The following is a 13,748-nucleotide window of genomic DNA, read 5'->3' as shown; positions in this document are numbered from 1 at the left end:
ATTGAGGTGCTCCTGTTTTGGGTGCATAAATATTTACAACTGTTATATCTTCTTGTTGGATTCATCCCTTGATCATTATGTAGTGTCCTTCTTTTTCTCTTGTAATAGTCTTTGTTTTAAAGTGTAGTTTGTCTGATATGAGAATTGCTACTCCAGCTTTCTTTTGATTTCCATTTGCATGGAATATCTTTTTCCATCCCCTCACTTTTAGTCTGTATGTGACCCTAGGTCTGAAGTGGGTCTCTTATATACAGCATATATACGGGTCTTGTTTTTGTATCCATTCAGCTAGTCTATGTCTTTTGGTTGGAGCATTTAACCCATTTACATTTAAGGTAATTATCGATATGTTTGTTCCTAATATCATTTTCTTAATTGTTTTCAGTTTGTTATTGCAGGTCTTTTCCTTCTCTTGTGTTTCCTGCCTCCAGAAGTTCCTTTAGCATTTGTTGTAAAGGTGGTTTGGTGGTGCTGAATTCTCAGATTTGCTTGTCTGTAAAGGTTTTAATTTCTCCATCAAATCTGAATGAGATCCTTGCTGGGTAGAGTAATCTTGTTTGTAGGTTTTTCCCTTTCATCACTTTAAATATGCCCTGCCACTCCCTTCTGGCTTGCAGAGTTTCTGCTGAAATATCAGCTGTTAACCTTATGGGGATTCCATTGTATGTTATTTGCTGTTTTTTCCTTGCTGCTTTTAATATTTTTTCTTTGTATTTAATTTTTGATAGTTTAATATGTGTCTTTGTGTGTTTCTCCTTGGATTTATCCTGTATGGGACTCTCTGTGCTTCCTGGACTTGATTAACTATTTCCTTTCCTGTATTATGGAAGTTTTCAACTATAATCTCTTCAAATATTTTCTCAGTCCCTTTCTCTTTCTATTCTTCTTCTGGGACCCCTATAATTCGAATGTTGGTGCGTTTAATGTTGTCCCAGAGGTCTCCGAGACTGTCCTAAATTCTTTTTTCTTTATTCTGCTCTGCAGTAGTTATTTCCACTAGTTTATCTTCCAGGTCACTTACCTGTTCTTCTGCCTCAGTTATTCTGCTATTGATCCCTTCTAGATAATTTTTAATTTCATTTATTGTGTTGTTCATCATTGTTTGCTCTTTAGTTCCAGGTCCTTGTTAAACGTTTCTTGTACTTTCTCCATTCTATTTCCAAGATTTTGAATCATCCTTACTATCATTATTCTGAATTCTTTTTCAGGTAGACTGCCTATTTCCTTTTCATTTGTTAGGTCTGGTGGGTTTTTACTTTGCTCCTTCATCTGCTGTGTGTTTCTCTGTCTTCTCATTTTGCCTAACCTACTGTGTTTGGGGTCTCCTTTTTGCAGGCAGCAGGTTCATAGTTCCCATTGTTTTTGGTGTCAGACCCCAGTGGCTAAGGTTGGTTCTGTTGGTTGTGTAGGCTTCCTGGTGGAGGGGACTAGTGCCTGTGTTCTGGTGGATGAGGCTGGATCTTGTCTTTCTGGTGGGCAGGTCCATGTCTGTTGGTGTGTTTTGGGGTGTCTGTGAACTTATAATGATTTTAGGCAACCTCTCTGCTAAAGGGTGGGGTTGTGTTCCTGTGTTGCTAGTTGTTTGGCATAGGGTGTCCAGCACTGTAGCTCGCTGATCGTTGAGTGGAGCTGGGTCTTGGCATTGAGATGGAGATCTCTGGGAGATTTTCGCTGTTTGATATTATGTGGAGCTGGGAGGTCTCTGGTGGACCAATGTCCTGAACTTGGTTCTCCCACCTCAGAGGCACATGCCTGACCCCTGGCTGGAGTACCAAGAGCCTGTCATCCACACGGCTCAGAATAAAAGGGAGAAAAAAAGAAAGAAGGAAAGAAGAAGATAAAATAAAATGAAATAAAGTTATTAAAATAAAAAATAATTATTAAAAAAAATTAAAAATGTTTAAAAAAGAAAGAAGAGAGCAATCACACCAAAAACCAAATTCACCAATGTTAACAAGTGCTAAAAACTATACTAAAAACAAACAAACAGACAAAACGGACAGATAGAACCCTAAGGCAAATGGTAAAAGCAAAGCTATACAGGCAAAGTCACACACAGAAGCATATACATACACACTCACAAAAAGAGAAAAAGGGGAAAAAAAAATATATATCTTTGCTCCCAAAGTCCACCTCTTCAACTTGGGATGACTCGTTGTCTATTCAGGTATTCCACAGATGCAGCGTACATCAAGTTGATTGTGGAGATTTAGTCCGCTGCTCCTGGGGCTGCTGGGAGAAATTTCCCTTTCTCTTCTTTGTTTGCACAGCTCCTGGGGTTTAGCTTTGGATTTGGCCCCGCCTCTGCATGTAGGTCGCCTGAGGGCGTCTGTTCTTCGCTCAGACAGGGCGGGGTTAAAGGAGAAGCTGATTCAGGGGCTCTGGCTCACTCAGGCCGGGGGGGATGGAAGGGCACGGATGCAGGGCGAGCCTGCAGCGGCAGAGGCCGGCATGACGTTGCACCAGCCTGAGGCATGCCATGCATTCTCCCAGGGAAGTCCCTGGATCACGGGACCCTGGCAGTGGCGGGCTGCACAGGCTCCTGGGAGGGGAGGTGTGGATAGTGACCTGTGCTTGCACAGAGGCTTCTTGGTGGCTGCAGCAGCAGCCTTAGCATCTCATGCCCGTCTCTGGGGTCCGTGCTCATAGCCATGGCTCACGCCTGTCTCTGGAGCTCCTTTTAATTGGCGCTCTTAATCCCCTCCCCGCACGCACCAGGAAACAAAGAGCCAAGGAAAAACCTCTTGCCTCTTCGGGAGCTGCAGACTTTCTCCCAGACTCCCTCCCGGCTAGCTGTGGTGCACTAGCCCCCTTCAGGCTTGTTCATGCCGCCCGTCCTCTCCCTGGGATCCAACCTCCGAAGCCCGAGCTTCAGCTCCCAGCCCCCGCCCGCCCCGGCGGAGGAGCAGACAAGCCTCTTGGGCTGGTGAGTGCTGGTCGGTACTGATCCTCTGTGCGGGAATCTCTCCGCTTTGCCCTCTGCGCCCCTGTTACTGCGCTCTCCTCCGTGGCTTCAAAACTCCACCCCTCCGCCACCCGCAGTCTTCGCCCACGAAGGGGCTTCCTAGTGTGTAGAAACCTTTCCTCCTTCACAGCTCCCTCTCACTGGTGCAGGTCCCATCCCTATTCTTTTGTCTCTGTTTTTTCTTTTGCCCTACCCAGGTACATGGGGAGTTTCTTGCCTTTTGGGAGGTCTGAGGTCTTCTGCCAGTGTTCAGTAGGTGTTCTGTGGGAGTTGTTCCACATGTAGATGTATTTCTGATGTATTTGTGGGGAGGAAGGTGATCTCCATGTCTTAGTCTTCTGCCTTCTTGAAGCCTTCCCCTGGGTAAATTACTTTATTCCCAATTTTCAAGTACTAAAAATAACTTTAAAATTGGTTTTGAAACAAAACAAGTATGATATAATATTATAAAATATTTTTGTCACCTAGTAAAGGCCAACCATAAATTAAAAGGTATTTTCTTAAGATTAGATCTTACATCAGATAAAAGCCCAATTATTTTCAAGGAGTGTGTCTTCATTCAAAATAAGGGAAAACACACTCAAAACTTTAAAAGCAACCACCTCCCCCCACATGTACACATAAACTGTGTCAGAGACATATTTGCAGATCATTAGAGGCACTTCTGTAAATTCTATGAAAAGATTTTGTGCCCTATTGTCTTCTTGAAATTTATTCTGGTTGCTTCAGGATTCAAAAATTAAAGCTCTGGAAAGCAAGGAGAGTAGCAAAAGCAGTAGTTGCAATAGGAGCTAAAGCATCAGTAGCCACAGGGATGCCTCAAGCTCTGACAGGAGCAGCAGTGGCCATGCCATCAACATCCCTCTCCTGCAGTCAGACACAGGAGCCCACCACAGTAGCAGCCAAGCCTCAGCAACGTGAAAGCCCATTCTTCAGGGGCGGCAAAGTAGTGGGCAGCTCAGGCTGTAGCTTTGTCCAACAAAGGTAGGGAGGTAGCATTTGAGTAAAAGACCACCGAACAAAACCAAGAGTTAAAAAGGTGGTTTGTCAAATTTACATTCCTACCAACATAAGGGTACAAACTTGTAACGAGTAGTAAATAAGTCATAGAGAGCTAATGGAGAGGATAATGAATATAGACAACAATATTGTACTGTTATGATGTAATATAAATACTGCTTCAATGGCAATCATATTACAATATATATGTATCAAAATAACATGATCACACATTAAATTTATAAAATGTAACATGTCAAATGTATTTTAAAAGTAAAAGTTGTTTTGTCAAGGTTAACAGGATGCCCAGTTGCCCTACAGACTTCAAAAGCATTTTTTAATATCTAATATTTCTTAACATAATAAAGACAAAATACGGAATATTACAATCAAAATTTTCTACTTGAACTATTTTTCTTCTTCATTATAGAGCCTAATGTACTGGTTGATCCTGTGAAAAATGGTCTCACACTAACAGCCCATGATTATGTCATTGGGCTTTTTCATTGTGGAAAAACATGCCAAGTCTATTACCATTACCATTATGATTAAATCTTATCATTATTACAATTGCTTATTAAAAGTACCATATTCTTTCCTGTTGTCCTTTATTAAAAACAAAGATCCAACTTTCTTTTTGGATTACTGGAAAAAATCCATGGCTTGTGGAAACTCTGATTCTGAAAAAAAAAATCACATTCCAAAAGGTCAATAGCTAAGGATGCAGGAAGCTCTGCTCAGTCATGAAAGTTAGCAGGTAGTTCTGTAATTCAGGTACGAAGGGAAATGTACCTCTTTCCTCACCCTTGAGTTGCCAATATTCCCCAAATCTACTTTTATACTAAGAGCAAATTAACTTTCTTGAGTAACATTAGTTTAGCTAATATAACAGGGTCCTTTACTAGTTTATCACTATGAACTCATGCAACTTGTCTCACATGCTGATAGGATATCTCCAACATAATTCAGTTGAAAAAGGGGCACCACCAGTTTACAGAAAACACACACTGAGAGAGTGAACATCCTTGTGGTGAGATGGGTGCAGTAGGCTGCCTCAAGTCTTGTGATCTTTAAAAATCTCCCTGAAAAAAAAAAAAAAAAAAAAAAATCTCCCTGGAGACTTGGGGTCAGTATCAGCAAGGACGTCCTGCTTCTTCTCGGGCAGAGGCAGAGGGGGCAGGCGAGTGGCTACTGCCCCAGGCCTGGCCTTGGCCTTGCTGATGCCTCAGCTTGGCTTCTTCAGTTACCCCAAGTTACCAGCTTCAAAGGGATTGACCCCTGCAAACCAAATCTAGGGATGACTGAGGCATAATCTAAAATGCCACTTTCTTTCTCTTTGTCCACCTTCCACTAACCAGTGAAGATACGTGAAGCCTCTAGGGCTACATAACTGGTAAAGACATAGGCCTGGGAGTAGAAGTCAGGGCTTTTGATGCTGTCCAAAATCAAAAGTGCTGAAAGGCCAGCACTGACACCAATGGCATCATAGTGATGATCAGGTTCAATATGCTAAGGACCAGAACTGTAGTCAGAAGGAAACATTAGCTCCCTACAAAACGAAGTGTTGTTTATCTGGCCCTGACTTATGGGAATACATGTTTCCATTGAAGAAACATGTGGAGCATGCTGAAGCATGACAGATTTTGGGGCCACCATTATACTATTTCATGCACAGTACTGAAATGCAATTGTTCTTAGCAAAATTGTCACCACCATTACCATCCCCACCATGGTCACCATCACCATTAACGTCACCATGATTATAGTCTATGTGACCTTTAAAACAGATTTCTTTTTTTTATTATTAGTCATCAGTTTTATACACATCACTGTATACATGTCAATCCCAATCTCTCAATTCATCACACCCCACCCCCACCCCCACCACTTGGTATCCATACATTTGTTCTCTACATCTGTGTCTCAATTTCTGCCCTGCAAAGCAGTTCATCTGTACCATTTTTCTAGGTTGCACATACATGCGTTAATATATTTGTTTTTCTCCTTCTGACTTACTTCACTCTGTATGACAGTCTCTAGATCCATCCACGTCTCAACAAAAGACCCAAGTTCGTTCCCTTTTATGGCTGAGTAACATTCCATTGTATAAATGTACCACATCTTCTTTATCCATTCGTCTGTCGATGGGCATTTAGGTGCTTCCACGTCCTGGCTATTGTAAACAGTGCTGCAATGAACATTGGGGTGCATGTGTTTTTTTGAATTATGGTTTTCTCTGGGTATATACCCAGTAGTGAGATTGCTGGATCATATGGTAATTCTATTTTTAGTTGTTTAAGGAACCTCCATACTGTTCTCTATAGTGGCTGTATCAATTTACATTCCCACAAACAGTGCAAGAGGGTTCCCCTATCTCCACACCCTCTCCAGCATCTGTTGTTTGTAGATTTTCTTTTTCTTTTTCTTTTTTACATCTTTATTGGAGTATAATTCCTTCACAATGGTGTGTTAGTTTCTGCTTTATAGCAAAGTGAATCAGTTATACATATGTTCCCATATCTCTTCCCTCTTGCGTCTCCCTCCCTCCCACCCTCCCTATCCCACCCCTCCAGGCAATCACAAAGCACCGAGCTGATCTCCCTGTGCTATGCGGCTGCTTCCCACTAGCTATCTACCTTACGTTTGGCAGTGTATATATGTCCATGCCTCTCTTGTGCTTTGTCACAGCTTACCCTTCCCCTTCCCCATATCCTCAAGTCCATTCTCCAGAAGGTCTGTGTCTTTATTCCTGTCTTACCCCTAGGTTCTTCATGACATTTTTTTTCTTAAATTCCATATGTATGTGTTAGCATACGGTATTTGTCTTTCTCTTTCTGACTTACTTCACTCTGCATGACAGATTCTAGGTCTATCCACCTCATTACAAATAGCTCAATTTCGTTTCTTTTTATGGCTGAGTAATATTCTATTGTATATATGTGCCACATCTTCTTTATCCATTCATCCGATGATGGACACTTAGGTTGTTTCCATCTCCAGGCTATTGTAAATAGAGCTATGAACATTTTGGTACATGACTCTTTTTGAATTACGGTTTTCTCAGGGTATATGCCCAGTACTGGGAGTGCTGGGTCATATGGTAATTCTATTTTTAGTTTTTTAAGGAACCTCCATACTGTTCTCCACAGTGGCTGTATCAATTTACATTCCCACCAACAGTGAAAGAGGGTTCCCTTTTCTCCACACCCTCTCCAGCATTTATTGTTTGTAGTTTTGATGATGGCCATTCTGACTTGTGTGAGATGATATCTCATTGTAGTTTTGATTTGCGTTTCTCTAATGATTCATGATGTTGAGCATTCTTTCATGTGTTTGTTGGCAGTCTGTATATCTTCTTTGGAAAAATGTCTATTTAAGTCTTCTGCCCATTTTTGGATTGGGTTACTTGTTTTTTTATTATTGAGCTGCATGAGCCGCTTATAAATTTTGGAGATTAATCCTTTGTCAGTTGCTTCATTTGCAAATGTTTTCTCCCATTCTGAGGGTTGTCTTTTGGTCTTGATTATGGTTTCCTTTGCTGTGCAAAAGCTTTGAAGTTTCATTAGGTCCCATTTGTTTATTTTTGTTTTTATTTCCATTTCTCTAGGAGGTGAGTCAAAAAGGATCTTGTGATTTATGACATAGAGTGTTCTGCCTATGTTTTCCTCTAAGAGTTTGATAGTTTCTGGCCTTACACTTAGGTCTCTAATCCATTTTATTTTTGTGTATGGTGTTAGGGAGTGATCTAATCTCATACTTTTACATGTACCTGTCCAGTTTTCCCAGCACCACTTATTGAAGAGGCTGTCCTTTCTCCACTGTACATTCCTGCCTCCTTTATCAAAGATAAGGTGACCATATGTGCGTGAGTTTATCTCTGGGCTTTCTATCCTGTTCCATTGATCTATCTTTCTGTTTTTGTGCCAGTACCATATTGTCTTGATTACTGTAGCTTTGTAGTATAGTCTGAAGTCAGGGAGCCTGATTCCTCCAGCTCCATTTTTTGTTCTCAAGATTGCTTTGGCTATTCGGGGTCTCTTGTGTTTCCATACAAATTGTGAAATTTTTTGTTCTAGTTCTGTGAAAAAAGCCAGTGGTAATTTGATAGGGATTTCACTGAATCTGTAGATTGCTTTGGGTAGTATAGTTATTTTCACAATGTTGATTCTTCCAATCCAAGAACATGGTATATCTTTCCATCTATTTATATCATCTTTAATTTCTTTCATCAGTGTCTTATAATTTTCTGCATACAGGTCTTTTGTCTCCTTAGGTAGGTTTATTCCTAGATATTTTATTCTTTTTGTTGCAATGGTAAATGGGAGTGTTTCCTTAATTTCTCTTTCAAATTTTCATCATTAGTGTATAGGAATGCAAGAGATTCCTGTGCATTAATTTTGTATCCTGCAACTTTATCAGATTCATTGATTAGCTCTAGTCGTTTTGTGTAGGGGCAGGTGGTATATGGAACTCTGTATTTTCTGCTCAATTTTTCTGCAAACATAACAGTACTCTAAAAATGTTATGTTCATTAAGTATTTTGTATTTTGCTTTTATATTTTAATATAAAATATTGACTCTTTTAGAATAAAAATAACTTTTAGAAGCATAAAAATAATTAAATTTTTGTTTAACATTGACTTTAATCTACTTTTTAAATATATATATTAAAATTTCATGTGTTCTGAATACAACTTACTACACTTATTTTGAATCTTTAAGATCATTACTCTCAACAGACCAGAAATTATGTGAAAATCTTGATTATAACAGCATGACTTCGCTGAAATAAAGACAAGATAAACAAATTTAATGGAATAAAAAACACAGAAAATCCAAACAAATAATTAACATCTTTGTAATAATAAGTGTAATCATCTTAATAGTTCATTGATATTCAGTTATAAAAACTATAGCCTCGGACTTCCCTGGTTGCCAATGCAGGGGACCTGGTCTGGGAAGATCTCGCTGCGGAGCAGCTGGGCCTGTGTGCCGCAACTGCTGAGCCTATGCGCCTAGAGCCTGTGCTCCACAACAAGAGAAGCCACTGCAATGAGAACCCGGAGCACCGCAATGAAGAGTAGACCCCTCTCGCTGCAACGGGAGAAAGCCACACTCAGCAATGAAGACCCAACACAGCCAAAATAAATAAATAAATTAATTAATTAAAAAAACTCAAAACTATAGCCTTACACACACACACACACACACACACACACACAGAGATAAATTTACCTATTTAGTCACTATGAAGTATATTTTTCAAGATAGAGAAGAGTTTGTTGGCTTGGCTATAACTGAAATATTTAGACTTGGAGGAGGGTGAGGTCCGGGATCCCTGGTCTAGGGTCCTGGTTAGGAGGGTTCAGGCCTGGCTTCTGGGGTCCGGGTTTCCAGAAGGAAGGTGGCCCAGGGACTAGGCTAGGAGTTGGTATGCCACTCTGGGGGCTTGAAAATGCCACCAACAACTTTACCCCTGCTAAGGGACTTCTCACTGCATTTCTAAGCTGCTTTTCCAGAGCTTCTCCCCTGAGGATCTTCTTCTGCTCGCGTGGGAGGTGGGAGCCCAGTGGAACCAAAGCGGGTTCCAGTAACCCATCTTCTAAAGCTCTGGTGTTGCAGACGCTTGTGATAGGGAGCGTTTGGTGGTTTATAAATGACTTACGAGTGCTTTCAAAATCTCCTGTGTGCTGTGCGACAGCCCTGTGAAGTATTCAGAACAGGTATTAAGTCCGTTTAGAGACCTTCCATCACCTTTGGCCAAGAGGGCTTAATGGACTTGCCCAAGGTCACATGGCTGACTTGTGATAGAGCTGCAACTACAAGGGCCATCCTTTGATACTTGGTTTTATACTTTGGGCCATTCGGAAAAAGTAGGTTAGGGTCAGATTGCTGAAAATGGCAGATTTAGGACTGTTCGGAAGTAAAACCAGCCACTAGTTCCCCATCCCCCGACCCTCTTCCTTTAACAAAGAGATGTGCCCATCATTAAAGGAAAAAGGAAAAGACCCGTTCATCCATTTCATAAACTGCAGGAATCGCAATGCCTGAGGGTTGAGGCATGTAGAGTAAATGTGGTGTAAGACATTCAGCGTGGTAAGGAACAGAAAATCATAGAGTGTGTGCAAAGAGAGTAGTTGATTCTCAAATCCAGCCTGCTTCTCCCCCATATGAATACAGGCCCACTGTGGCCAAAGGTTCCATTTCTTGAGAGAAGCCAGAAATCTGGATTTTTTTTATAATACGGCATTTCCCAAATTTCTAATTGGTGATACTATTATTTTATTTCCCAAATTTCCCAATTTCTATTTGGTGTAGGCCAAATAAATTTGCCTGTGGGACTCCAGTATGCACCTTCTATGAAAGTAGATGATGTGGTTCTATCCCCACCCCTTTTCCTTTATCCAGCTTTTAATGAAATGTGGGCAGAAACATTATAAAATGTGCTTAGGCAAAAGACTTTGGGCTTAAAATCTTCCATTTTTCTTCTTCCTGTCTGCTATTTCAAGAGAAGCTATTTCTGTCAACATTAAAACAGTGCTCTGGGTTTGGGCATTTTTGTTGCATAACCCACTTAAGCTAAAATTCTTTGTCCAGAGACCTGATCTTTAAAGCACATTCCAGCTCAGTGGAAGTCAGATTATATGTCAGATCATTGATGTAGTGTGACAACTGGGGATTTCCATGTAGAAATAAGTGGACCATTCTCCTTAGTGTGGGGATTCACTGTGGAGTCTCATTTTTACAATATTTGAATTGTATTTTTTCAAGCTAAATAACTGAGAAATTTAGTCATTGCATACAATTCAAAACTGCAATCAGCCTAACATACAAACTTGGGGCCTAATACATCTTCACCTCATGACAACACAAGAATAAATGAAGTCTCTCGTGATCAGTTTGGGAGCCAATTTACCGCAATTGCTGTGGGTTAAAAAAAAAATCACTTCTGTGTACCCAAATAACCTGACGTGATATGGAAGTTGTTAATTAGTTGAAAGCATAGGCCCCCTCTCAAAAATTATGTGTAACACTAAGCAATGTGTTCTTTAATTTTTCACCAGCACATAATAAAAATGTGAATATTGTTTGATCTTCTCAGAATGTTAACTCTACAATATTCTATGACAAACATGTTACTGATAAGAATGCAAAAACATTGCATTACAAACACTACCAAAAGATGTTGATATTAACTGTCAGACTGTATCCTCCCAGCAACTTCATGAGTTAAAACTTAGTGTCCTTAAACCGATTTGTAGGCAGAAAATGAGATACTAATCAGTGGAAAACTATATCGAGACTTCTAGTCTCAGTTTTGCACTCATTTCACTTTGGCTTCCTGTTGAAAAATAAAATCTCTAAGAAAAAAAAAAATTAAACTTCAGGTGTGTGGACTTCCATTTGTGCCCTTGCCCTGGGGCCTGCAAATGTTAGGGGAGGCTCTGGAGATGTCAGGAAGCCTGTGATGCTGGAAACCATCTTTGTACCATAAGGAGAAAATCTACCTGATAACAGAGACAACTCAGACAAAAGCAGAGCCAAGAAATGGAGAATGAGACTGAGAACTAGTGATATGATTAACATCTCCGGGTCCTGAAGATCTACCCATGAAAGTTCAGTTCCTTAAGGTAATAAATTCCCACTTTTTTTTGCTCGAGTTTTCTGTCATTCGTATCAAGTGTCATCCTGATTTGGTTCAGGAAAATTCGATACTTTTATATTCAGAGTTAGCAGCAGGAGTGACAAGATAGCAGTAGGTAAGGAGAATGGGAAGGAGCTGAACTGAGGAGGTTTTGAAAAATGGGGCATGAGTGAATTGTGGCAGTAAAAGAAATGTGAATGTCACTCCAGGAATGTAAATGTAAAACATCACTTCTTAGCCTTATACCTAAGAGCACCCTAGTGGCCCACAGATAAACTAAAAACTGGTTCACAAAATTTGTATGAATATGTACATGCTGTTTTCTGGAGAGAGAGTTCATAGCTATTCACAGGTCCTCAAAAACAAAACAAAACAAAACTGTGAGCTCCCATAATAAGAAATACTGCCCTACTAAATGGGGAAGGCTTCTGAAATAGTGGTGAGATGTAAAATCGAAAAGCTGTACTTTGGAGAGATTATAAAACCACTAATTATGGCAGTGACTCTCAGATTATATACCACAACCACCTGCATCACAGTCACTGGGGGCTCTTGTTTCAAATTCACATTCACAGCCCCCATCCAGACTCAGTGAACCAGAATCTCTGGGGGCAGGGCCTAGACACTCCATTTGGAGTATATGATAGGTCAATATTTTGAAGTTCTACATGACTTTCCCATTTGATTGATAATTCTGCAGAATTTTATGTGGAAAGCATATTCTTTCAGAATTTCAAACACATTGTTTCATTGTCTTTGAGCTTTAGATGTTGCTGTTGAGAAATCTGATGACATTCTGATTCTTGATACTTTGTGATTTTTTTCTCTCTGGAAGCTCTTAGGATCTATTCTTTGCCCTTTCCTTCTGAAAACTCCTGTCCTTCATTCCTGGAATTTTTCTTGAATTACTTAATTGATGATTTCTTCCCATCTGGACTGCTCTTCCAATTTTCTTTCTTTTTGAAGAGTATTTTTGTGTTACTTTGCTCAAATCTTCTGTGATTTTTCCCTCATTTCTGTGATCTTCTTTCTAATTTCCAAGAACTCTTTCTAGTTCCACCCTGCTTTTTAAAAAATTTCATCCTTTTGTGGCTTCATCTTCTCTTGCCTTTCTGGGGATATTACTGAGAGTTTTTTTTTAATGTCCTCCCTACAATATTTGTTTCCTCCATATTCCTTTTTCTGTTGTTCCTTTTATATTATTCAATTGTCTTGTTTGTTGTCCATGATTAAAAGTAAGAGATAAAAAGTAAAGAGGGAGCTCTGAGTGGGTGCCTGGTGTTTCTGACTTTAAATTTTGCTACAGGATGATCTGCGGGCATGTTGTCAATATCTTTGGTCAGGCACAAAGTCAGTTATATCCTAGTTTAGGTATGGTACCCGAGCAAGTACCAGAGAATTCACCCTCCCCAGAGCATTAAACCTCCAAACTTCAGCCTGGGTGGGAGAGGGGCAGCTGCCCAGAGACATAAGGCTGGAGAAAGGATCTAGAGATTTCACTGCTTCTCAAGCAGCTTTCACCTATTCCCCTTTATTTTCGGACATCCTAACCTCCATCTCCTCTTCACCCCCAATTCCTGAGGCACCTCTTGTAGTTCCGGAACCTTTTGAAGATTCTGGTTTAAATTGCGTTGTTTCTCAAGTTTCCACACTGTTGGGGCCTGGGACACTTACCCCTCATACTTGTGCTTTCAAGCTTCCAAAATGTTGCTGTCATTTCCCTTCCCTTGTGGGTTGAGGTCTTCACTGGAGTTTAAGCATGGGAGGAGGCGAAATTAGAGGCCGTATTCGAACTGCTGTCTTAATTCAACAGATATCTGTATCTTCAAAATCTTTGGGCCATTCCAACCATGTAGCACAGTCATCCCTTCCAAGGCATCCTACTTCTCCATTTTGAGGACACCCTCCAGTTTCAGACTCCACAAGGAAGACACAAACAACTATGACACAGAGCCAAAGAGAGGCACATAGATGGTAGGCGATATACACTTGAGTCAACTGTCTGCCGGGCACCGAGGCCCCGGCTCCCTGGGCTCGACATGCTAGGGGCACCGCGGCTCGGCCTCTCTCCCTCTCTCCAGCAGCCCCAGATCCCCGGACTTGGCCACCGCCCAGCTCCTCCCCTGCCCAGCCGGGGAG

Source organism: Phocoena sinus, chromosome 1, assembly GCF_008692025.1.
Source record: "Phocoena sinus isolate mPhoSin1 chromosome 1, mPhoSin1.pri, whole genome shotgun sequence".
Lineage (NCBI taxonomy): Eukaryota > Metazoa > Chordata > Mammalia > Artiodactyla > Phocoenidae > Phocoena > Phocoena sinus.
The sequence above is the reverse complement of the archived record's forward strand: the minus strand, read 5'-3'. Positions refer to the sequence as shown.